We start from the raw sequence: 24079 nt of genomic DNA on the forward strand, positions 1-24079 counted from the left end.
CTATCTTTAACAATTTTTGCAACATTACTGCAACAGAGATAATTTTACTTGTAGTTCTCCAAATTAAAAACATATTGTACACCATGAGTTTCCCTAATATACTCACCAGCATTAGTTTCCTGTCACTGCCTTTACAAATCACCACAAACTTGACGCTTAAAACCACAAGTTTGTTATATCTTCTAGAAGTCATGAGTCTGGTACAAGTCTCACTGGACTAATACCAATGTGTCCACAGGACTCTCTTTTGGAGGCTCTGGGGAAGAAAGTGTTCCCTTGTACTCAAGTGTCTGGTTTTCTGGCTTCTGGCCATTTTCTTCTCTCTTCAAACCAGCAACACGGATATGAGTCCTTCTCACTTTTCTATCTCTCTGATTCTCCTAACTCTGCCTCCCTTTTCAGTTTTTAAGGATACTTGTGCTCATTAGGATAATCCAGAATAATCTTCTTATTTTAAAGTAAGCTGATTAGCAACTGTATTTCATCACAACCTTAATTCCATTTTCCATATAAAGTGATACATTCAAAGGTTCCAGGGATTCACCTTTGGGAAGAGTTGGGGGAAGACATTACTTATCTACCCCACTATTCAAACTTTATTTACCCTCTACTCTTCATGGGAGTACCACATATAGGGAATCAAACACAATTTATCTTAAATATGTATACTTTCAGCCCGAATTCATCCCTCTCATCTAATTCAAGAAATTAGCTCCCCCCAAAACTAATAAACCGTAATCAATAAATGCGCAAAGGAGCAAAGAGAGACTGATCAGAAGAAATAAGAATGGCAAAGACACGTGAGGAAATGCTTAACATCCCTGGCCAAAAAGGAAATACAAATCAAAATAAACACTGAGATTCCATCTCACCCCACTTAGATTGGCCAACATCAACAATTCAAACTATAACAAGTGTTGGTGGGGATGTAAGGAAAAAGGTACTCTACTGCACCATTGGGAATGTAATGGTTTGGAGATTTCTCAAAAAACTAAACATAGAACTTCTATTACACCATATTACAAGTCAGTATACATAAAGACACTTACATATCCATGTTCACTGAGTGATATTCACAACAGCTATGTTATTGAAACAGCCCAGATGCTCTCGGTGGATCAATAAAATGTGAGATAGATAGACAGATAGATAGATAGATAGATAGATAGATAGATAGATAGATAGATAGATAGATAGATCAATACACATAATGGAACTTTACTTATCATTAGGAAGCACTTATGCATCCATTATGAAGAATAAGATTATGTCATTGTAAGGGGGGACACAGAAATGGAGAGATAAAGCATGAACAAATGCAGCAGTGGCACTAACTAGATATGTTGAAAATAAACTATACAACTTGTGGTTGGGGAGAGGAGGAGGCAACTGGGAGAGAGCAAAAGGGATGACATTGTCCAAATAGAAATGTACTCATTACCTGACTGATGAAAAGGTAATCTCAGTGCATGACTTTAATAATAATTTTTAAATTTTGAGAAAAAGATTATGTCATTTGTAGGGAAATGGAGGTAACTAGAAGAAATTATGCTCGCCAGTGGCTCATGCCTATAATCCTAGCTACTCAGGAGGCTGAGATATGAGGATCGAGGTTCAAAGCCAGCCCAGGCAGGAAAGTCCGTGAAACTCCTATCTCCAATAAACCACTCAGAAAACTGGAAGTCGTGCTGTGGCTCAAGCAGTACAACGCTCACCTTGAGCTGAAGAGCTGAGGGACAGCACCCAAGCCCAGAGTTCAAGCCTCACAACTGACCAAAAACAAAAAGAAATCATGCTAAGGGAGGTAAGCCAAGCCAAGCTCAAAGAGACAAAATGGTACATGTTTTCTCTCATATGTGGAAGCTAGATCTAACATATAACTGGACATGATAACCTATACAAGACTCTATAAAAGGACAATAATCTTAGGAGAGGAACCCAAAGGTATACTTTCTCTAAATACTTAAAATGGTATTTATCTAAACAAATTCCAGAAAATGGAAACATAGGTTTTTTGTTCTTGTTTTTGGTAGTGGTGGTGTTTGTTTTTGCTTTGGATATTATTTGGGGGAGGGGGAGATTTAAGGACAGAAAAGAAGGCAGAAGGGTGACAAATGCAAATTTGCTACTCAATATGCACTATGTAGAAAATGAACTACATAACTTGTGGGCAAAGTCAGCAGGGGGAAACGAGGAGAAAAGGAAGGAAGAGGTAGCATTGTCCAGAGAAAGAAATGTATTCATAACCTGACTTATGACACCTTAATAATAAAAAAAAAATTTTTTAAATTAAAGCCAGGAACCAGTGTCTCACAACTATAATCCTAGCTACTCAGGACACTGAGATTTAAGGATTTTGGTTCAAAGCCAGCCTAGGAATTATCTCCAGTAAACTACAAAAAAAAAAGCTGGAAGTGGAGCTGTGGCTCCACTTAGGGATAGCACCCAAGCCCAGAGTTTAAGCCCCAGGATGGGAAAAAAAAAAAATTCTTCTGCAGATACATGATTTTTCTTTCAATTATTAAAAGTGGGAGGAGGCTGGAATGTGGCTTAGTAGTAGAGTACTTGCCTTGCATGCATGAAGCCCTGGGTTCAATTCCTCAACACCACATAAACAGAAAAAGCCGGAAGTGGCGCTGTGGCTCAAGTGGTAAACCCTTGAGCTTTAGAAGCTCAGGGACAGTGCGCAGGCCCTGAGTTTAAGCCTCAGGACTAGCAAAAGAAAAAGAAAACAGAAAAGAAAAGAAAATGAAAAGATGAGTGGGAGAAAAAAAAAGTGAGTGAGAAGATACAGTACCAAAAGAAATATTAACATAATTAGAAGATAACTGAGTAATTTCCCTATTAATAAGAGGTTCTAAAAGGCATGAAAGGAAATATACGGACACTGCTCCTGATAAATTTCTTCTGAGTAACCATGAGAAAAAGCCTCAGAATCCAGCATAACCATTAAGGTCTGAACTCACAGCCTTTACCTTAACATTGGCCAATAATACTGTTTGTTGATTTAAGTCTGTGTTAAACTATGAAGTAAAATATGCTAAACTTTTGTCACATTAGGTGATTTATAATCTAGCCCCATTGAGAGCTAAAGGATTTAATGTTAAATCTCAAAGATTAAAAAACCAAAGAAAAGTATAACTGTACAGTCTTAAGATAATATTCAGCATAGTTCAGCTATCTCTTGATGGCTCAGCCATCCTAAGGGGCATTAGTGATAATAGTGTATCAAGATTACCTGAGGGGGACTGGGAATGTGGCTTAGTGGTAGAGTGCTTGCCTAGCATGTATGAAGCACTGGTTTGATTCCTCAGCACCACCTAAACAGAAAAAGCTGGAAGTAGTGCTATGGCTCAAGAGGCAGAGCGCTAGCCTTGAACCAAGAGAAGCTCAAGGACAGTGCCCAGGCCCTGAGTTCAAGGCCCAGGACTGGCAAGAAAAAAAAATACCTCAGATCCATTATCAAGATTAATCATTATAATTAATCGTAATACATTAATTAAGATGCTCTATACTCATAACCTGACTTACAGAATTACAACATCTTTAAAATAAATTTTAAAGAATACTTCAGAGACCAAAGTACAAATACTCTAAACTTCACAACTTTGCCTTGCAATCTCACTGCTGTAATTCTCATTGCTTTTTCGTACAACCAGAAAATTCAAAACATCCTTTATTCTACATACAGCTATGTTAGGCTTAATATAACCTGTCCTTGTCTATACCAATTACTTTCTTTTCATTGCTTGGAGGGGAATGGTTTGGTTTGTTTAACCAGATCTCCTTGTATCTCAGGCTATCCTTTCTGCATCTGCCTCACAAGTGCTGGGATTACAGGTATGCATAACTATGCCAGCTTATTTTTTTCCCCCGGGTCATGAGGCTTGAACTCTGGGCTTGGGCATTGTCCCTGCACTCTTCAGCTCAAGGCCAGAGTTCTACCACTTGAGCCACAGAGCCACTTCCAGATTTCTACTGGTTTATTGGAGATAGAGTCTCACAGAGTTTCTTGCCTGGGCTGGCTTTGAACCTAGATCCTCAGATCTCAGCCTCCTGATTAGCTAAGATTATAGGGGTAAGGCACCAGTGCCCGGCTCACCATGCCAGCTTTGATGGACACTGGCTATTGAATTAGGTCTCTCACTTTCTAGCAAGTAACTGGGCTCATCCCTAAAAAGTAGTATACAATTCACAATACTTTTATTATTAGTGCAACTAATTAACAGAGCACATATTGTATATAAGGTTTTTAGGCTCATTTTAACTATTCAAATCCCCACAAAATTCTATGTAGATAGTATGATTTTCAAAGATAACAAAATAAGAACAGCAATAGTAAACTTCTGCAGCTACAAGAAGACAAAAATGGGGTATCTCACACCAAATCCTATGTCCTTTGCCACAGGCTACTGAAGCCATTGCCAGATTTTTTTTTTTTTTAATTTGCTTTCAGTTCATGTGTCTGTAAAATAAAAGTGCCTGCCTGCTTGACAGGATAAAATTTTAGAGAACTACAAAGTCTCAGTGTACTGTGCACACAACTGCAGGAAGTATCATTTACACAGAAGCAGGAAGAATTCTCCTGAGGTTATGAGGGTACTCTATGTATATACAATGTGTCCTAAGTTGTGTGCCACAATGCTCATATACATATGTGAATATACATGTACAGATATACACAAACATATTTTGTGTAAATATATTAATTTTATTAAGTGCTATAAGATATAAAACCACTGGCAACAGGAGTCCTCAACAGGAGAAAGCAAACCTATTATCAAAAACAGTGAAACAGTTCAACTAATAAACCCATGGTGATTTCCCCTTTCTTCTAGCACCAAACCAATTTCATGAACAGTTATAATACACCAATATTTATATAAATCTAATTTCTCTGGTTCATAAAAAAATGAAGCATTCAAATCACTATTTGGAGGAATAAAAAACAATGTCATTAAAATGGTTTAAAACTACTGAAAGTAATTCTTTCAGGTTGACAATTGCAGTACATTTTAATTCATCACAAATGCAAACTTTTCTTAAAACTACAGTTGTAGTGATTCTGTGTGTTTCAAAAATTTGCTCTCATAGTTAAGTATTAAGACTGATCAGAATTGGAAATTCACTCTGACCAATAAACAATGCTGGGAGCCAATGGCTCACAACTGTAATCCTAACTACTCAGGAAGCTGAGATCTAAAGATCATGGTTCAAAGCCAGCCAGGGCAGGAAAATCCTTGAGACTCTCATCTCCAATTAACTCAAGAAAACTGGAAGTGGCACTGTGGCTCAAGTGGTAGAGCGCTTGCCTTGAGCTGAAGAGCTCAAGGACAATGCCCAAGCCCAGATTTCAAGCCCCATGACCAACAAAAAAAACAAAAACAAAAACAAAAAACAATGCCAGGTGTCAGTGGCTCATGTCTATAATCCTAGCTACAGGGGTGTTGAGATCTGAGGATCAGCTGGAAACCAGCCTGGGCAGGAAAATCCTTCAGACTCTTATTTCCATTTAACCACCAAAAACAAAGAAATGGAGTTGTGTCATAACTGGCAGAACACTAGCCTTGAGCAAAAAGTCCTCAGGGACAGCACCCAGGACCAACACCAAAATACATGCTAACATGTTTCAATAATTAGTGAGGCAGGAGGATGGTGAGCTTAAGACTGTTGGTGTGGGCTACATAGCAAGACTGTCTGAACACAGAGAAACAGGAGAGAGAGAGAGAAAGACAGACAGAGAAAAATAGAGACAGAGAGAGAACAAGGGGGAGATGAATTATGAAAACCGCAGAGCACCAAGATGTATAGGAGTTACAGGGATAATATAATTCATCCTTTTAAATACTGTACTTTTGTATTTTCTTTTTTTAGTTTATTGGAGATAATAGTCTCGTGGACTTTCCTGCCCAGGATTGGCTTCAAACTTTGATCATCAGACCTCGGCCTCCTGAGTACCTAAGATTACAGGCATGAGCCACTGGTACCCTGTGTGCACTTGTTTTCTGTGTCAAGGTATTTATAAATATTTCCTTCTACTAAAGTTAAGGCCTAGTATTTTTATGGATAGGCTACCAAAATAAATGACAACATCACAAGGAAATTATACTATTTACCAACTGGCATTAACTGACCCACCTCTATCTACAATGAATTTTTACTGTTTCTATGGAGAGAAAACAAAAGTAAATAAATGTTTGTATTGTATTTATCATGGCTAGGAAAGTATAAGTGATCAAAAGGGAATCACAGATGTTCCAAAGGGAGTAAGCACAAATGAACCTGTGTTTAAAACAAATCTTTATATGAACCAAATCTAGGCAACACACACATACTACTTGAAAAACACACACATACCACTTGAAAAATAACTGGCAAAACTTCAGCAAACATTTAAATATTAATTTTCATAGCTATTAGGGAAACAGATCTTCTACGTATGATAAAATGACTAGAAAATGATAAAAGATAATGTCAGTAAATCATATGAGTCACTTGCTAGATGTAATCCAACAGACCACACAGTGAAGGTTAGTATATGTTATACATTATACAACTGAATTCTACACTTACATAGCTTTGATCTGAAGAACACAATTTCTTTATCTTTTATGACGGTTTAATCACTTGTTAGACTTTCACCATTCTTATAACTTACTTGCTATTCTAGAGGATTCTGACACTCTTATCATAAACATATATATTGTAGAGTATACTCCATAAAAGAATGCACAGGAGCCAAGAATCATCTGAACAAATAAGCTGTCCCAAGTTTATTGCATACATCAGACCTTTTTTGTTGAATCACATTTCATACATGGTTGTCCATTCTTCCTCAAACCTAAACATTGTTTGCCTTAGAATCAAGAAGTTTATTTATCTCTTTTCCTTTTGTCTTGTTCATTCATGTATCTGTCTTTTGAGGAATAAAGGGGCAAAGAAATGGAAGGAAAAAAGGTGAACAAATGCAGCAGTGGTATCAGTAGACACAATGTTGTGAATGAACTATACAATTTGTGGGTGGAGACGAGGGAAAAAAACCAAGAGAAAACAAAAGGGTGACATTGTCCAAAAAGAAATGAGCTTGTTACCTAACTTAGGAAACAGTAAACCATGTGTATAACTACCTTTATAACAGTAAGAACTGTTCTTTTTTTTTTTAAGTTTTCCTATGTCTCTAGGTCTTCATTTCTTCTTTTTTTTGGGGGGAGAGGGCAGTCCTGAGGCTTGAACTCAAGTTTCGGGGGCACTTTCCCTGAGCTTCTTTTACTCAAGGCTAGCACTCTACCACTTGAGCCGCAGTGCCACTTCTGGCTTTTTCTGTTTATGTTAATACTGAGGAATCAAACCCAGCACTCCATGCATGCTAGGTAAGTATTCTACCACTAAGTCATGTTCCCAGCCTTAGGTCTTCATTTCTAAAGCTTTCTCTATCATATAAAATTTTGATTAAGTGAATTTGCTGTTTTTCCCAACTGATCTGTCTTTTGTTTTATGTGTATCATATCTTTTCTCTCCTACACATTCATTTCAACTTTCAATTTTGAAGTTTTCCCATGAGAAAAATCAACCCCCTCATTCCCCAGGAGTTGAGGACTGAACCCAGGGCCTCACTCATGGATCATCTACTTTTAATTTCTTTCTTGAATGTGATTCTTCATAGTTTTAACAGTAGAACCCAGAATATCTGTGTTCATGAAGCAAACATGATTAAATAAATTATAATAGATACATAATCTATACCTGTTATTATATATAACATACTTTGAGGCCTGTAAATAAGTGTAAAGGAATGAAATTATTTGTCTACTGATACAGAATATCAGAGATACACTGCCAGGAAAATGCAAGTAACTGCAGTATATAAATGGAAAGAAAAAGAAATTTAACCACATTTACTTTGTGTAGAGGGGATGGGGGGTTGCTCAGACTAGGGCTCCACTCTCAGCTTACTGATGTATTAATGGAAGATAAGAGTCTCACAGATGCTCCTACCTGGGGTTGAAAATGAACCGTAATTTTTAGATCTCAGCCTCCTGAATAGCTAGGATTACAGGTGTGAGCCACCAGCATCAGGCCACGCCATATTTATGTACATAAGTTTCTTTCATATGATTCCAAAGATGAGTGGTTAATTCCCAGCATGAAAACAAGGCTGAGCAAGAAACATTTTATATACATATACACATATTATATATATATATATATATATATATATATATACACACACACACACACACACACACACATATATACTTTTTTATATCTTAAAGTTCAGACCATGTGACATTACCTATTCTTAAAAATCAATGAATTAACTTAAACTTGCTTAAAGTTTAAAAAAAGTTTTTGTAAATAAACTTTATAAAAGTTGAAGACAGGTAGAAAGAATGCCCAAATGATTAGTTTGAGAACCTGTCTCCATCTATAATTACACATTTTAGCATTGCAAAAAAACAAATGTCTCTCCACTCACTATGGACAATCTGCGCTAATCTTATAATTCTGAACATCTTGTATTTTAGTTAATAAATCAAGATTACTTACTAAGTAGTTAAAACTGTAACACAAAATAAGGTGTAAAGGCAAACAGGAAAATATAAAATTGTTGCTTCTATATGACAACCATTAACACAGATCATCTAAGTATGTCAGAAATTCCATATAAACTCTTCAGGTGTATAAGAATTACCATATAATATGTAGGAGAGTATTACCATATAATATGTAGGAGAGTATTTCCTCTGATGTACAGTTGGAGTTTCCTGTTATGACTAAAAATAAAACAATTCATCCATACATGATCTGGGGTTTGTTTTGTTTTTTTTTTGGTTCTGGGGCTTGAACTCTGGGCCTAGGCTCTGTCCCTCAGCTCTTCAACTCAATGCTAGCACACTATCACTTGAGCCACAGCACCACTTCTGGTTTGCTGGTGGTTTACTGGAGATGAATTTCACAGACTTTCCTGCCCAGGCTGGCTTTGAACCACGATCCTCAGAGCTACTCAGAGCTCAGTAGCTAGGATTATAGGCAAGAGCCACCAAAACCCGGCCATACATGATTTTTAACTCCATCTCTCCACATGTACATTAAAACTGAAGAAACTATGAAGTCAGCTTATGAACACTGCAGTTTGTTGGGAAGCTTGTCCAATTGAACAGTGTGGAAATGAATTCGATTGCCAAAACATTAATTTAAAGAATTTTTTAAGATGAGACACAGCAGCTGAAGTCTATAATCCTAGCAACTTGGAAGGAGATCAAGGGATTGTGTTTAAAGTTCAGCCCCAGCAAAAAGCTAATAAGACTCCATCTCAATCAGTGACTAGATGCAGAAGTGATATAAGAAACATAAATAGAAGGGATCAAGACCAAGCTGGCTCAAGCATCAAGTGAAGAGCTATAATGAAAATAACCAACACATACACACACACACACACACAAAAGCTGACAGAATGGTTCACACTGTAGAGTGCCTTTTTAACAAGCATAAGGCCTTGAGTTCAAACCCTAGTACTACCAATAAAAAATTTCAAAGGAAAAGGAAAAAAATTTTATATACAAAACAAGAAATCAGATGCATATATAAATGTTTTGTATAAACAACTTATAATTACTTAGTAATCCCAGTTATTCAATACTTAGGAGGTAGAGATAGGAGAATCAGTTTTTGTTTTGGGGGGTTTTGTTTGTTTGTTTTTTGTTTTTTTGGTCCAGTTGTGGGGCCTGAACTCTGGGCCTGGCCGCTGTCCCTCAGCTCTTCAGCTCAAGGCTAGCGCTCTACCACTTGAGCCACAGCACCACTTCTGGCTTTTTTCTTTTTGCTTATGTGGTGCTGAGGAATCAAACCCAGGGCCTCATGCATGCAAGGCAAGCGCTCTACCACTGAGCCACCTTCCCAGCCCAGGAGAATCAGTTTTTAAGACCATTCAGGAGACAAAGTTACCCCCATTTTAACCAATAAAGCTGGGTGGGAACCAAGCACCACTGGCTCACACATGTAATCCTAGCTACTCAGGAGGCTGAGATCAGAAGCCAGCCCAGAAGAAAAGTCCATGAGACTTTTATCTCCAATTAACTACCAGAAAACCAGAAGTGGAACTGTGGTTCAAAGTAGTAGAGCACCAGCCTTGAGCAAAAAAGCTCAGGAACAGCACCCATGCCCTGAGTTCAAGCCCCACAACTGGCAAAAATAAAAAAGGAAATGGGAGGGAGGGAGGGAAGAAGGAGGGAGTAAGAGAAAGAAAGAGGGGGGAAAGAGAGAGAAAAGAGAAGGAAAGAGAGAGAAAGGAAGAAAGAAAGAGAGAGGAGAGAAGAGAGGAGAGGAGAGGAGAAGAGAGGAGAGGAGAGGAGAGGAGAGGAGAGGAGAGGAGAGGAGAGGAGAGGAGAGGAGAGGAGAGGAGAGGAGAGGAGAGGAGAGGAGAGGAGAGGAGAGGAGAGGAGAGGAAAGGAGAAGAGAGGAGAGGAGAGGAGAAGAGAGGAGAGGAGAGGAGAGGGAGGGAAATAGGAAGGAAGGAAGGAAGGAAGGAAGGAAGGAAGGAAGGAAGGAAGGAAGGAAGGAAGGAAGGAAGGAAGGAAAGAAGGAGCGAGCAAAAAGCTGGGTGGGGCAATTCACACCTGTCATCCAAACTATGTCTGAGAGTAAATAGGTAGACCATTTGTCCAGGTCAACCCAGGCAAAAAATGCAAAGTCCTATCAGAAAAGTAACTAAAGCAAAAAGGGCTAGGGGTAGGGCTCAAGTGGTAGACTCCTACCTGAGGCCCTAAACTCAAATGCCAATACCAATTTAAAAAATACAAATAAAAACCTAATAATCTGAAAACAAAGAACTCACAGGACAGCCTACAAGAAAATCTGATCAATACAAACATAATTAAAACTCCAGTGTGTGTATATAATACGTGTGTTGGGGAGAGAAAGAGATAGACATAGATAGAGATTTCACAACTAAAATTACTTACAAGCCAATGAAAGAGGTTATTTACCAGTGATTATTTCCATTCTCACCCCTATTTCCTGAATATACAATGAGAATCAAAAGAGCAGTATGACATCACTTTGATTCTAAGCATCTTAAAACAAATTACAACTGTTAAGAGTACTCAAAATAGAAATACCATTCCAAGGTTAAACAGCTGTGTCTATAGGGACAGACATCAATAGTGCTCTGATTGGGAAAAGGGGTAGTCAGGAGAAAGGCTGTGTATGAACTAGCCTTTTACATGAAGAACTTAACTTTCAAAGGGAGAGATGAGAAAAGGAAAAAAATTCCAAGAAATGGAAATGCATGAGAAATTAAAATGACAAATGGGAGGAGGATAAAACAAGTTTATATTCTTTGGGAGATAGATGTTGAAACATAATATGATTGCATGAAGTTTTTAATAGAGCACTGAGGGCAACTAATGAAGAAAAACAGTGCTGAATAAATGGGATGATACTCCATCATCAATGAGGAGACAATGGACAAAGAGGCACATGGGTTAAGAACACAGACTTGCAAGGAAAACAGAATTAAAATCCCAACACTGCTACTTGCTAGCAATTCCTCTGAACTCACCACTATAAGGTGGGAAAAATAGTATATGTCAACATAAATTATAAGGACTAAATAAGAATAAAACATTAAGATTGTTTGCTGCCATTAAAAAACAGCTAAGTGAGCCAGGCACTAGTGGCTCATGCCTGTAATCCGGAGGCTGAGATCTGAGCCCCGGCTACAGGAAAGTTAGGAAAGTCCAACAGACTCATCTCCAATTAACCACCAGAAAACCAAAAGTGGTGTTGTGGCTCAAAGTGGTAGCAAAGAGCTCAGAGCCAGTGCCTAACACTGAGTTCAAGCCCCATAACAAAAAAAAAGTGTTTTTGCGTATTTTGTTTGGCAGAGAAGATAATCAAGGCTACAATGGAGGACAGTTAGAATCACTATGCAAGATACATGGCGAAACCTAGAGATCAATGTCACTACTGTGTATATGGTCACTACAAGAATGAAAAGGGGCTGGGCACCAGTGGCTCAGGCCTGTAATCCTAGCTACTCAGGAGGATCAGGTTCAAAAGAAAGTCTGTGAAACTCTCATGTCTAACCACCAAAAAACCAGAAGTGGCACTGTGGTGCAAGTGGCAGAGCACTTGCCTTGGGCTGAAGAGCTCAGGGACAGCACCCAGGCACAGAGTTCAAGCCCCATGACCAACAAAGTAAAAAAAGAAAAAAAGGGGGGGGGGGAGGAAGGAACCAAACTGCAATATGATTAAAAAAAAAAATACTCCTGAATAAATGTAGAGTGAAAACCCAAGGGTAACTTTTTTGATTTTGGACCCTAGATGACTGAGAAAATGCTAAGGTCATTGATATAAACAAGGAAAAGGGGGGAAAAATAATTAAATTTACAAAGCTACTAACTCAAAGTAACAAAATGACAACCTGTAAGTATCAAAGAGAAAAAAAAAAAAAAGGCCTTAATATTAGGGAAAGAGAAGGAGGACTGTGAAGCAGAAGCCTGGAATGGAAGGAGGAGCTCTGAAATCCCCAAGAGAAAACACAGCTTTCAAAAGACAGATAATGAGGCTGGGAAGGTGGCTCAGTGGTAGAGTACTTGCCTTGCATGCAAGAGGCCCTGGGTTCAATTCCTCAGCACCACATAAGCAAAAACAAAAAAGCCGGAAGTGGCGCTGTGGCCCAAGTGGTAGAGCGCTAGCCTTGAGCTGAAGAGCTGAGGGACAGTGCCCAGGCCCAGAGTTCAGGCCCCACAACTGGACCCCCCCCCAAAAAAAAGACATATGAGAACCAAAAGGATCACTTCTCGGCCTTTTGGCTAAGATCAAGTGAGAACCAAAAGGAAAGGAGTGAAAGCATGAACAAAAGCTACAAGAAAGACCACTGCCATCTGTCCTACAGAAGGCAGGGAAAAAAGACAGCCTCCACAGCACTTCAATTCTATAGCTCTTCTAATGACCACTGTAACTTCACAGTGTGAACTAAACTGATAAGAGTGTGATAAACTTATAATAGTGTGATTATGACAGAAGATTTTTTTCCTGTAAAAGTCTGCAAGAAAATCGTTATTGCTTCATGGCAACCTCCAACAGAACACAGGTAATACAAGAGTAAGTATAAGCAGATACTTTTCAGTAGCTCAAAGAACTGTAACTATTTTACATTCCCATTTTCCTTACCATCCATCTACTCATTTGATTCTGATGACCCACTCTTTAAATAAATCCCTTGAGCCACCTACTGGTGGCTCATGCCTGTGAATCCTAGCTACTCAGGAGGCTGAGATCTGACGATCAGCCAGCCTGGTCAGGAAAAGTTCTGAGACTTTTATCTCCAATTAACTACTAGAAAACCAAAAGTGACCTTGTAGCTCAAGTGGTAGAGCACCAGCCTTGAGCAAAAAGAGCTCAGGGTGAGTGCCCAGGGCCTTGAGTTGAAGCCTCCCCCCACCAAAAAAAAAAAAACACATTGGCCAGGCACTAATGGCCCATGCCTATAATCTTCGCTACACCAGTGCCAGTCAGAAAGAACAAATCCAAGGTACTCCATTTACCTCACAAAGAGAAGTGGCAGCATGGCTACAGAGTCTGCCATTAGTGAAAAAATCCAAGCAAGCTCTTAATGCCAAAGTTAGAGCTCCAATACTGGGCACATACAAAAAAGTAAAAATAAAAACAAATAAAAAGCCCCTCAGGCAAGGACTGTGGCTTAGTGGTAGAATGCCTGCCTAGCATGCATGAAGCCCTGGGTTCAATTCCTCAGTACCACATAAACAGAAAAAGAATGAAGTGGCACTGTGGCTCAAGTGGTAGAGAGCTAGCCAAGGCCCTAGTTCAAACCCCAGGAATGGGGAAGAAAAAAAAAATCCTGTCCCTTCCTTTACTTTGGTAACCAATTCCCATACTGACTTCTGTTTTTTGTTGTTGTGGTTGTTGTTAATAGGTCCTTCACCTTGGAAGGAAGGACCTGATATAGGTGTTATATACAAAATTTGTTTTTAGAGACTCCCCCTACCCAAAGGGGGTGAGGGAGACATGCATTAGGCATTTTAATAAATTTTCTGTGTTTTTAAACGCAAGAGATCATTGCTGGTTTTCTTTTTTAATCATTCATGAGATCAAAATAGTTGACTTACTTTTAGCTACTCATGAATTCAAAGAGGATTTTCAGAATAAATTGGAAAATACAGCTTCTATTTTTTTTCCCATCAGCAATAAAACTTCCATAATAATTCTTTACAGCATCCAGACACAGCCTATATCCCAGACCCTCTCACATGGATAACTTAAAAGTCAAAGACTCTTAACAAATTCCGTTAAAAAGATCTTTCTGGGATTAAATTTTTTTGCAGGGGTAGGAATGTAGCTTAGTGGGAGAGTGCTTGCCTAGCATGAAAGAAGTGCTGTGTTCAATTTCTCAGTACTATATAAACAGAAAAATCCAGAAGTGGCACTGTGGCTCAAGTGGTAGAGTGCTAGCCTTGAGCAAAAGAAGCAAAAAAGTGCCCAGGCTGACTGGGAATGTGGCTCAGTGGTAGAGTGCTTGCCTAACATGCATGAAGCCCTGCGTTCCATTCCTGAGTACCACATAAACAGAAAAAACCAGAGGTGGCGCTGTGGCTCAAGTGGTAGAGTACTAGACTTGAGGAAAAGAAGCTCAAGGACAGTGCCCAGGCCCTGAGTTCAACCCGTAGGACTACCCCCAATTCCCACCCCCCACACACAAAAAAAGTGTCCAGGTTCTGGATTCATGCCCCTGTTGTGCCAACAACAAGCATCCAATGCAAGCTGTCTAGAAGGTAATCAATGGCAGATACATAACTTACATATAATTCCAATAATCATCTTTAACTGCCAATAAACGCTCAACTCTTTTGTTATGTCAGTTTCTCTTCAAATACATATAACTGATCATAATTAACTTCAGTATCTGCGGTACTTAGTAAAACTGCAGTTGTCACAAAACTAGAACAGATTAATATACTATGTAACACATACTTTACTGATGCTTTGTTAAAAGACAAAATGCCAAAAATGAAATAAGCAAATTGAAACATAATGTTTAATGACTAAAACAAAAGAATCTGCATATTTTGGATTAAGGGCATAAGACTGAGTTTGATATTTTAATAATACACTACCAGAAACCTCATCTAAAAGATTACACCTTCTATTTATCCTTTAGATTATTTTCTATATGATCACATTCACATCTCCTTTTAAAAAGAAGATTACAAAGAGAAAATTACCTATAATCAACCATTTGGGAAAGCAGTGTGGTGGGTACAGGGAACCCACAGTTACTGGACTAAGTACACCTTAAGCAGGCACTAGTATTTTTAAAAAGGGGCAAGGGGAATTTTCTGGAGTTTAGTCGCTCACGGCATCTAATTAATAAATCTATAAAATGGGGAAATGCTACCTATGTTGTTATATAAAATCTGTAAGAATATATAATTACCAGAAATAATAACTAAAATGCCAGAGATGTTTTTGATTCAATCCCAGTTCCCAAATAAAATGCTACACACTTGGCCTAAGATGTCTAACTTGTTTAGAATGACTGTTGCTTATGATTAATTTACTCCATTGTTTTCCCTGGAAGCTAGAACTCAGATGAACATAAAAGTACATTTTTAATAAATACAAGTTAGTGATTAAATCAACAAAGCCTCCAGCTCTTACCGCAAACAAGCACAGAAAATTTAATGGGGACTCTATCTCCGTCATTTTGGGGGGGAGGGGGTGTCTGGTCGTGGAGCCTGAACTCTGGGCCTCAGCTCTTCAGCTAAAGAATAGCGCTCTACAGTTGAGCCACAGCGCCACTTCTGGCTTTTTTTTCTTTTTGCTTATGTGGTGCTGAGGAATCGAACCCAGGGCCTCTTGCATGCAAGGCAAGCGCTCTACCACTGAGCCAGCCCCAATCTCCGTCATTCTTAATAATCACAAGCATTGCAATATTATCCTTCTACTTCCCAATTAACTTCCTATAGTTTACTCATGAAAATATTTAATCTCTGATGCTTTAAGTATAGAGTTCTGGACCACTGTTTTTTTACCTTGCATCTTCACAAGTTATCCACTTCAGGTTTAAGGGACTGTTTTCCTATAACCATATGGGATTTAAATCTACTTTGAAACTGTACTTCAACTATTTTAGTACCCTACTTTATGAAATCATCCAGCCCCATGTAAATTATCACTAGGCTCTGTGTAAACACATTACTCAACCTGTTTCTTATGAAAGTATCACATCTGGCCTTGGATGGTCTGAAAGTTTAACCCACATTAAGTTACACAAATAATATCTTGTAGATCCTTTTAAAAGCAATGACTTATCTTTTTAAACTGAAAACCAGGTTCAGCTGTAAAGAAACCCACAGCTACGTAGTTTTTCAAAAGATGGAAGTGGGTATTAAAATAGATCGTCCGGAACTGTTGGCCAATCAATCGATATACTGATATGATTCCAATTTTGTTTCTAAAGGCACGGAAAAAGAAGACGAAAGCACTTCAATGGCTGACGACACACAGGATAAATCAGATTATCCAGTAAGAGGAGGAAATACAGAGGGACCGGGGCACCGAGGCAAGTGGGAGGTCAGGCGTCTTCATTGTTTGGCAGCTTAATTTTCTCTTAAAGAGCACGCAGCCCTTTGGCAATGATAACAACACACGACAACTACAGTTAAAGAGTACTTCCTCCTCGGAACCCAAATTCTTCTGCATTTTCTGAAAAACAGCTCTCGATTCCTCGTAAAAGAATCCTTCACCGAGGACACAGGAGACGATCCAGAGAGAATCTGGAATCTGCAGCAGCACTCCTCTCCGCTTGCACTCACGGGTCCCCGTCTCGGCCAGCGTTGGCAAAGTCCCCCCCAAAAGCCACACTTGGGGCACAGCACTCACCCGAGGCTGTGGTGGACGCTCGCACCGCCCGGACGGTGCGCGCGGCCGGCGCCCGCGGGGCTCGGTCCCCTCCCCGCCCCCAAGGCTCCCCAGCCTACGCAGGTCCGTTCCGGCTCCACCACCAAAACAACGCCGAGCCGCGGCGGCGCGGGGCGGCCTGCCCGGCCCCGCGCGCGCGCGCGCTCCGACGACGCCGGCCAGGGGGCCTCCGCTTCCCCCAGCCCCGGGAAGGGCCGCAGGTCCGACCCCAGGACGCGGCAACCCCTGCCTCGCGACCCACAGGCCCCGTTCGGCCCCCGTTCCACGACCCCTTCCGTTCCGCGACCTCCGCGATCCGCGATCTCCCCGGCTCCCGGCCCTAAGTACCACAACCCCGCGACCCCGAGCCCGCGGACGGCGGCGTTACCTGTGGCGCGGCGGTCGGTCCGGCCCGACACAGCAACGCGAGAGCCAGGCGCTAGGACTCCGGAGCACCGCGGCCGCCGCCACCACAATCACAACACCGCCGCCGCCTCCCGGGGAGGGGCGGGGCCGGACTTAATGCTGGGGCCGCGGGACCGTCCCGGCCTCTTCCAGGGAATGGGGACTGGGCATGCGCTGAGCGCCTCAGGCGCGCGACCGAACCACCCGCACGCTTGCCGAAGTCAACAAGGCCTGGGGACGCCGCCGTTTGGCTCCACCCACTTCGGGGTGGCTCCGCCCCCAAGCCCAAACCACGCGAGGCCTAGAACCGGGGACGACGAGGGTGGGAGGAGCTCCAGGCCTCGGCCTCCCCGCCCCCTTCCCCGTGGCGGGCCAACCCCGCGGCGCGTCACGCCACGCCGCGTGCGGCGGGCTGTTCCGGGGATGCCGGGCACCGAGCCCTCCCCTCGGCGCTACACCGCGTTCGTTGCGGGTCTCCCGCCCCCGGCGGCTCGTTCCCGAGGCGCTTTCTGGGAATCGGAGGCGATCCGCCGCCGACTCGCTCTCCGCAGGGTTCGGGGGCGGGCCGAGGGGCGCTGGGTGCCCGTTCGGGTTCGCTGTGGTGAGTTTTCCTGGACCAGTGTTGCTAGAGCCACTTGAAGCCAGGGGTGGTGTAACTTCTCGGAGGGTGAGGCAGAAGGGTGGGCGAGTTGGAGTTCTGCCTGGACTACATCACGACTGCCTTTCTCAGAAAACAACAAACCTTACCACCTTGCACGCCAGAAGTGCCCCCAAGGCCGCGGAGCACGCCAGCTGCGCCAGTGCGCCCCCCCACACCCCTCCCTCACCCTTAACCTCCGCCCCCTGCCCTCCCCCCCCATGCACTTCTGCATGCCCTGGGCTTCCCCCGTGCGGAATTTGACTGCAGAACTCTGCACGCTGCGCACGCCGGCTTGTAACTTTCCACAGGTGTGGTGGACTCTGGAGTTCAACAAACTGCAGATGCTGATCTGCGGAAAGCCTGTTGAGAAGGGACGACGTGGGGTCAGGAAGCCCTGGAAGGCATTGTTACTGCCGCTAAGCCAAAGCAGTAAACGTGGTGTTTATACTGTAAAAACTTAATAAAAGGCATCGTCTTCTTCAGTGGGAGTCTAGTGTACAGAAAAGGCATCCAGTCTCTGCAAAATACTGGAGTTTTTCTAGACTCTTGTCCCATTCTTTCCTACTCACTAGTCTCTATAGTCCCCCTCGAAGCCACTAACAGATTCGAGCTGGATTTGCTTGCATTGCCTGAATTGTATTCTCGGCTTTGTTAACAGTGATTGAAAGCTGCCAATATAGGTTCCCTAATGTAAATTAGAATTAATCAGAACTGCCGGGCCCTGGTGGCTCATGCCTGTAATCCTAGCTACTCAGGAGGCTGAGATCTGAAGATCGCGGTTCAAAGCCAGCCCGGGCAGGAGAGACTGTGAGACTCCTATCTCCAATAAACCACCAGAAAACCGGAAGTGGCGCTGTAGCTTAAGTGGTAGAGCGCTCGCCTTGAGCTGAAGAGCTGAGGGACTGCGCTCAGGCCAGCCCCACGACCGACCGACAAAAAAAAAAAAAGAATCAGAACACCTTTGAAGCTTAGGAGAAATATACTAGCAAGGTGCTTGGAGTCATGAAATGACCTGAAACCCGAACAAAAATTGCTTCTCAGATGGCCTGTCATTCAGTTCCACACCTTCACTTAAACTGAGTTTAATGTGAGTCGATATCCAGTGGACTGTTAGCCCTGTGCAAAATCTCTTCATCTGCCTTCAGAGTGAAGCTGATTCACCCCATCCTTGGCTCTCTTGTCTGGGTTTAGGACTTTTTCTAAGTGATGGCATCCTATAACAATCTCAAAATTAGTTTCTGCTACCCTATGCTGAAGTTTTGCACATGAAAATAATGTGCCATAAAGTAAGTACAAATGGCAATCTACCTTAGGAAAATTTTGCTTTGTTTTCTTTCCTTCTTGCTTTTTTTTTTTTAATGCCAGTCCTGGAGCTTGAATTCAGAGCCTGGGCATTGTCCTTGAGCTTCTTTTGCTCAAGGCTAACATTCTACCACTTGAGCCATAGTGCCACTTCTGATTTTTTTCTGTGTATGTGGTATGAGGAATGGAACCCAGCGATTCATGTATGCTAGGCAAGCACTCTATCACTGAGCCACCTTCCCAACCTTGTGTTCTTTCTTTTCTTTTTTTAAACAGGAGAAGGTGGTTTATAAAGAGGTTTATCATCAGGGCTCTGTTTTCTTTTTTAAAGGAAAAAAATGAAGTCTATCCAAGAGCTAGTGGCTAGCTATTCAGCAGGCTAAGATCTGAGAATAGACATTCAAAGTCAATCCAAAGCAAACAAATCTGACTTTTCTATCCAGTTACTCAGCAAAAAGATGGAACTGGCCCTACCAGTGGCTTATGCATGTCTCAAAAGGCTGAGATATGAAAATCATTGTTCAAAGCTAGCCAAGGCAGGAAAGTCCATGAGATTCTTATCTCCAATAAACTATTGGGGGGGGGGGGGGGCGCTGAAAGTGGAGCTGTGGCTCAAGTGATTGAGTGCTAGCCTTGAGCAAAAGCCCAAGGACAACATTCAGGCCCTGAGTTCAAGCCCCAGGACTGGCAATAATAATAATAATAATAATGCCCTGAGTTCAAGCCCCTGTATTAACACAAGAAAAAAGAGTAGAATAAAGTCTAACAAGTAGCTCAAGCAGGACCCCAGCCTCCTGGAAGCCAGGAGTGTCCCCATGCCTGGCCTAAAAGGGAAGATAGTTAAAAATCACTCCATTCATTTTGTCCCTTCTCTTGCAGGAAGTATTCAAAACTAATCCCTCTTTTTCTTCTGAATTAAAGGTAAACACTGGTCATTTTAAAAGAAAACTAAGTACTCTGTTAATAAGCAGGACCAAATGCTAATTTGTTACTTTGTTAATAGATAGGATCTATTGCTATTCTCTGTAAGTTTCACTTCTTGGTGCTGGCACTTCTGTTTATGTCTCCAAGTAGCGTTTATCCACAAGTAAATACTTATGGTTTTATCATTCAAGAAAGCTATTGCATTCCCCTTGTATCCACTGTTTCTCTGCACAGCCTAATACAGTATCTAGCAGAACATAGGCACCCTGTATTTGTTGAATGAGCAATTTAAATTTTAAAACATTTCATCACCTAGAATTCTTAAGCAATTATTTTTTACTTTTACTTTCAGTAGCCCACAGATATGTTATTCTTAGAGTTCTTGATCTATTGTTGTAACAAGTCTGGTCCCAGCAACCGTGGTAACATTTACTCTAATAATTCCTAATTCTAGATTGCTTCAATTGTATTGTTATGCAGAGAATACCTAAAGTGAGGTTAACCATTTGACACTGTGTTCAGAATACTGTGTAGGCAGAAACCTTGTATTAGAAGAATGCATAAGACATTCAACATGTTTATTAAACGGAGTTGTATTCAACATGCACTCTACTCCCACCCTGCTAGGAGTGCACATTTCCCATGGGCATGACATTTAGCAGAATTACATGTTTCCTTCTGCCTCAAAATTAGAGATCTCCATGTGCTGTCCAGATTACCTTAAAACAGCTAGCTCTTTCTTAACATATATATTGCATAATAGACCTTGGCTGTATTTTATGGAAACCACTATGTGATGCCTGGAAGAAATTTCTCCTCATATCATTTGATATGCAATGTCCAGATAAACCCCACAATTAAAGTGTGACTGATTTATTCTGGAAGTTACTTCTTTCTTTATAGTATTTCAGTTAAGTCTATCACTTCTTCTCACTAAAACTAATAATAAGACAAGTATTTTTCTTTGAAGGATAATTATCTTCATTATACTTAATTTTTTCTCTATTTGAGGAAGTGTGAAAAGCACCAGTCCCAAGCAAAAAATCAGAGAGTGCAGAGCCCTGAGTTCAAGCCCTAGTACCAGTACATGTGCACATGGACAAATACCAGACTTTTTTTATTTGAAAAAAAAAAAGCATTTTTTTCTTTCATTTATGAAGCACAAATTTTATTTGCTGGAAAGATGGCAATTATCTTGGTCCATTAGGGCTCCTGCAATGAAGAAACTCTACTGTAAATGGAGTAGTTTAATTTTAGCCAGGCACCTGTGGCTCATTCCTCTACTTCTAATCCTAGCTACTCAAGAGGCAGAGATTTGAAGATTGTGTTTCAAAGTGAGCCTGGCAGGAAATTCCATGAGATTCCTTCCTCAAATTAGGCAACTAAGTAGGTGGTTATGCCATGATACAAAAAGAAAAAGAAAGGAAGAAATGAAGAAAGAAAGAAGGAAGGAAGGAAGGAAAAAGAAAGAAAAGAAATGGCAAAGGCAGAATATGTACCCCAGTTGTACCCCAGTTCCACCCCAGAAAAAAAAAGTTTTGTTTTGTTTTCTTTGTTCTTTGTTTGTTTGTTTTTTTACAGTTCTGGAGACAGGGAAGTCCAAGATCAATTTACCAGTGGATTCACTGATGTGGACTCATTTTCACAGATGGCATTTTCTTGTTAAGTCCCCACAGGGTAGAAAACATCAAGGCAACTCTTCCCTAATAACAGCAAAATAGACCCACCTTCTAATATCACATTGCTGACTAGGTTTTTCATGCCATCTTAAGGAACATACCATTCAAATCATAGCAGTGATGTTTGCTGCACTCCAACTAGAGTTTGAAAATGGCGGAGGCAAGTGATAGGTGTTATCTATATTTATGAAATGAGGAAATTGGGGCTGGGAAAGTGGCTCAGTGGTAGAGCGCTTGCCTTGCATGCCTGAGGCCCTGGGTTCGATTCCTCAGCACCACATAAGCAAAAAGAAAAAAGCTGGCCGGGCGCTGGTGGCTCACGCCTGTAATCCTAGCTACTCAGGAGGCTGAGATCTGAGGATCGCGGTTCAAAGCCAGCCCGGGCAGGAGAGACCGTGAGACTCCTATCTCCAATAAACCACCAGAAAACCGAAAGTGGCGCTGTAGCTCAAGTGGTAGAGCGCTCGCCTTGAGCTGAAGAGCTGATGGACAGCGCCCAGGCCCAGAGTTCAGGCCCCACGACTGGACCAAAAAATAAATAAAAATAAAATGAGGAAATCAAAAGCAGCCTTGTTACTGACAAAGACAAAAGGGGATCTCCTAACACAATGGAGAGCTATTGTCCACCAGAATTATTTTATTACAAATATATTCTTCCCCACCTCCCCCCCCCCCCAATCCTGGGGCTTGAACTTAGGGCCTGGGCACTGTAGCACTGTACCTGAACTTCTTTTGCTCAAGGCCAACACTCTACCACTTGAGCCAAAGCTCCCCTTCCAGCTTTTTTTTTTCTTTTTGAGTAATTATCTTTTGAGTAATTTATTGGAGAAAATAGTCTTATGGCCTGGTGGTGGTGGCTCACACCTGTAATACTAGTTAATCCGGAGGCTGAGATCTGAGGATCATGGTTCAAAGCCAGCACAGACAAGAAAGTGCAAGACTCTTATCTCCAATAAACCAACAGAAAACCGGAAGTGGCACTATGGCTCAAGTGGTAGAGTGCTAGCCTTGAGCTGAAGAGCTGAGGGACAACTTTTGGGCATTTACCCAAATGATCACAAACAAGACCACACTAAAGCTACCAATGCAACTATGTTTATTGCAGCATTATTTACCATAGCTAAAATATGGAACCAACCCAGAAGACCCTCAGTAGATTAATGGATCAAGAAAATGTGGTATGTGTGTATGTGTATATATATATATATATATATATATATATATATATATATATATATATATATATGTGTGTGTGTGTGTGTGTGTATATATGTATGTATGTATATATTATATATATAATGGAATTCTATGCCTTCATCAGAAAGAACAACATTGCCCCATTTGTTAGAAATGGAAAGCCTTGGAAAAAATTATATTAAGTGAGGTAAGCTAGGCCCAAAGAAACATAGGTCCCATGGTTTCCCTTATTTGCAATAACTAGTATATGTCTGGGACAAGCAGAAAAGGTCAAAAGCTATGTACATATGACCATATAAGATGATGTTAAACGAAATGAACCCCAAGATAGGGACACAAATATTTTTTTCTTGCTATTGTTTTTTTAATGTATTTATAATGTACTATGTGATTTTTTTTTTTGTTTCTTTTGTTGTTGTTGGTGGTGGTGGTGGTGGTGGTTGTGGGGCCTGAGCACTCTCCCTCAGCTCTTCAGCTCAAGGCTCGCACTCTACCACTTGAACCACAGCATCACTTAGGCTTTTTCTGCTTATGGATGCTAAGGAATCAAACCCAGGTTCTCATGCATGCAAGGCAAGCACTCTACCACTGAGCCACCTTCCCAGTCCAGATTTTTTTTCTTTTTTTTTAAATGAGTTTTTTATATGAAAATATTGAACAGAGAGGTTACAATCACATGAGCAAGATAATGAGTACATTTCTTTTTTTTTTAAGTTAATTTAATTTTATTTGTGAACATACTGTACAGAGGGGTTACAATTACATGGGCAGGATAATGCATACATTTCTTACCAAGCATTGCACCCTCCTCCTTTGGTTTACCCTTCACATCCCTTCCTAGCCTCCCCCCTCCCCCCCAATCCCAATCCTTCTCCTTCCCCCCCTCCCTCCCCCCCCCCCCACCGACGTTGTAAAGCTCGTTTTGGACATGACAACTTGTACTTCAATGAGTACATTTCTTATCAAGCATTGTTGCCTCCTTTGTCTTTCCCCTACCATCCCTTCCCTC

General features: G+C 41.2%; 1 protein-coding gene across 2 annotated transcripts in view; it reads right to left on the reverse strand.

Moving 5' to 3' along the window:
• The window catches only part of Pcmtd1 (protein-L-isoaspartate (D-aspartate) O-methyltransferase domain containing 1), a 92457-nt gene extending 74965 nt beyond the window's left edge, over nt 1–17492 (reverse strand). For both annotated transcript variants that reach the window (XM_069990701.1, XM_069990702.1), the window contains exon 1: nt 17312–17492. The gene's annotated coding sequence lies outside the window, so the exon portion shown is untranslated. The remainder of the gene's footprint in view (nt 1–17311) is intronic.
• Nucleotides 17493–24079: the final 6587 nt, after the last annotated feature.

The sequence above is a fragment of the Dipodomys merriami genome, unplaced genomic scaffold, assembly GCF_024711535.1.
Source record: "Dipodomys merriami isolate MVZ:Mamm:240054 unplaced genomic scaffold, mDipMer1.0.p SCAF_4, whole genome shotgun sequence".
NCBI classification, from domain to species: domain Eukaryota; kingdom Metazoa; phylum Chordata; class Mammalia; order Rodentia; family Heteromyidae; genus Dipodomys; species Dipodomys merriami.